This window comes from Bos javanicus, chromosome 9 (assembly GCF_032452875.1).
Source record: "Bos javanicus breed banteng chromosome 9, ARS-OSU_banteng_1.0, whole genome shotgun sequence".
NCBI classification, from domain to species: domain Eukaryota; kingdom Metazoa; phylum Chordata; class Mammalia; order Artiodactyla; family Bovidae; genus Bos; species Bos javanicus.
The window spans coordinates 58,742,722-58,745,972 of NC_083876.1; positions in this window are offsets into that span (position 1 = coordinate 58,742,722).

Consider the following 3,251-nt stretch of genomic DNA (forward strand, 5'->3'; position numbering starts at 1 on the left):
AGTGAGTTTTTTAATTCTGTTTTATTTTTAATTGGAAAATAATTTTTTTAAAATATTGTGTTGATTTCTGCCATATATCAACATGAATTGGCCATAGGTACACACAGGTTTCTTCACTCTTGAACCTCCCTCTCACCTCCCACACCATCCCATCCCTCAAAGGTAGTCACAGAGCACAGGATTTGTGTTCCCCCAAATTCCCACTGACTCTCTGTTTTACACATGGTAATATACATGTTTCAATGCTACTTGATGAATCCCCTGATTATTTACTTCATTTTAAAGAAATTGATCTAGTTCTGGTACAGCTTATGGTGACCAAGTATACGTTAAAAATATGTCCCATCCATTCACATATCCATTCAACATATCAATCACAAACTTTATTTTTGTGGTGGTTGAAGTTTAAAACCGAAACAGAATTTAACAGTAAATAGGATCTGCTTTCAAGTCTACTCTTTGAGTACTATCTTACTTTTGTGTCTTGGATAAGGTGTTCAAACATCTTAGAGTACATTCTGTGTGGAGTAATCAATGACTCAATGATTTATTATTAATTGTGTTATTAGTTCTGTTAAAAACATTTATTGATTTGTAGAGTCTTTCATAAATATTCTCAGGGACTGCATGTTGTTGATGAATAATGCAGTGAATTGCTAAAGCACCTGGTGCGATTTTTAAAGTTAGCCATAAACCGATATCGCCAACAGCCAATGGCTGGCAGCGCCGTCTGTAGCACAGGCAATGACCCCAAAACCAGAATTATCCTTTTTCATAAAATGATTTTTAGAGATTTCAAATATGGACAAGCCCTTCATATTTATTATCAGTAATTTTTAAAATAATGTTTCATCTATGAATTTTTCATTCCACATGAACCTTTTAAATGCAGGCAGTAAAGCCTCATTATTCAGAGGACTTATTTCACCCACTTGTAATAAAAATTCATTTTGACTACAGTTCTACTCACAGCTAATTTTTGACATATTTTGCCATCTCATCAATTATTCGTCAAATTATTCCACCTTACTCAGTGGAAGAGAAAAAATATTTCACTTGGATTTCTTTGGTCAGCATACCAAAAACATTTTGCATAGCTAGTAAAATTAATTTTTCCTCACTACTGTGAGCGTACCATTTGTAATCATGTATTCACATGTATGAAGCAAGCAGAAAATTATACTTTTATTAAAAGTATTTTAAAATCATTCCAGAGACAATGTTAATTTTTTCAAACTTTTTCTTTAATCTTGAAAATATAATATATGCCTGCTAACTCTGTCAACATTTAAAAAAATTCTGGTTCTATTTTAACAGGCTGATTGCTTCATTGGAAAACAATGTGTGAACAAAGTGAACATTGGTTCATTTGCAGACCAATCTATAATATCTAATTTCAAACTGATATTTAATACCTTTAACTGAGTTAAATGAATATATTAAAAGAGTTGGAATTACTGTGAATGCAACAACCACTAGCCAATGAATGTAGATGTAATGTATTGTTCTTAGCACTGAAGCATCTAGATTTCTGGTGAAAGTATTAGTCTCTCAGTTGTGTCTGACTCTTTTTGACCCCATGGGCTATAGCCCACCAGGCTCCTCTCTTCATGAAATTCTCTTGGTACCTTTTTGGTGCTGCCTCCAAATTCCTGCCACACCTCAAATCATTGTGACAATAAAAATCGCCCACAATTTTTCCAAAAAATCTTTAGGGTATAGTATTATTCCTATTGAAAACCAGTGCCCTAGACCTTCTTTGTCAAAAATATCACTTTGCAGAGACATCTTGGTTTCAAGCACAAGACTCTCCAAATACTACCTCGTGTGTGTCCAGGTTACTCCTCTGATATTCTAATTTTGGAAAAAAAGAATCATCAAATTGGGATCTCAAATCCTGTAATTCCATCATCTTTACTCCTTTTATCGTATCTCTCATGTCCTTTCTGCTTCTGGGTCTAGTCACATTACATTCTATGACCCACCAAATGCTCTCAATTCTGTTGTGACACTCCTTTGTTAAGTCACAATCCTGGGTAAAGCCAACTCTCCATACCACCCAGCAGAATGGTTTCAGCTTCAGCGTTTGCTTATGAATCTTAAGGAAGAACCTTAAGCTCTTTGGTAGTTCTACTAAATTTTCCTAATCTGCTCACTTTTATTCTTCTAGACCATTTATCTTCTTTTCTTCCAATATTTAATCCTGCCCCTAGTCTTCAAACTTCTGGTTTCACTGGAGCAAGAGAAGAAATCAGAAGAGAAATCCCATATTTCTCCAGCAGTGTCTCCCACCTTCTTAGAGGTGAGCTCCCTGCTCTGCCTCCTGCCTCCTGCATCCCTGAGAACTGGCAGCACTCTGGTCTCTGTTTAATCTCACTAGCCAAGAACTGTGTTCCCTCTATTCTCTTCCCATTTGTTTACCATCAATTTTTACCTCTAGATCATTTTTATGAGCATTTTAACAAACTGTAAAAATTCATATCGTTTTTTAAATAAACAAAATAAAAGTCTCTTAATCCCACCTCCCTTCTAGTTTGGGTCTCATTTCTCTGTTCCAATTACAGCAAATTTTCTTTCCTTCTTTCTTTCTCTTTCTTACTTACCAAGCTTCTTTTTTTCTGTATTTACTTATTTTGCTTTTTAAATATGTCACATAAGCTGTATTTTCTCTTTCTAGAATATATTTAAGGCTTCCTTGGTGACTCAGGTGGTAAAGAATCCACCTGCCAATGCGGGAGATGTGGGTTCGATCCCTGACCGGGAAGATCCCATGTGCCACAGGACAACTAAGCCTGTGCCCCGCGACTGTTGAGCCTGTGCTCTAAACCTGGGAGCCACAACCACTGAGGGCTGCACATTCTAGAGTCTGTGCTCTGCAACCAGAGAAGCCGCCTCAGTGAGAAGCCCATGCACCACAGCTAAAGAGTAGCTCCCATTTACTAAAGCTAGATAAGGCCCCTACAGCAATGAAGACCGAGCACGGCCAAAAATAGGAGAAAATAAATATTTTTTAAAGGAATATATTTAAAACAACTTCATTAACCCAGTTAAATATAATGCAAAATATATTGCCTTTGGTGTGACTTATTAGCCATAAGGCATAACTTAAATTGATAACCTTTGAAATTAGTTAATTCCATGAAAGCCATTCTGGATCTACTTTTACACACTCTGTCCTGTCATCCTCCATGCTTCCTTCTTTCTCCTCCTGAGACCACTTCAACTAGGCTTTTTTTTCATCATGCCATGGG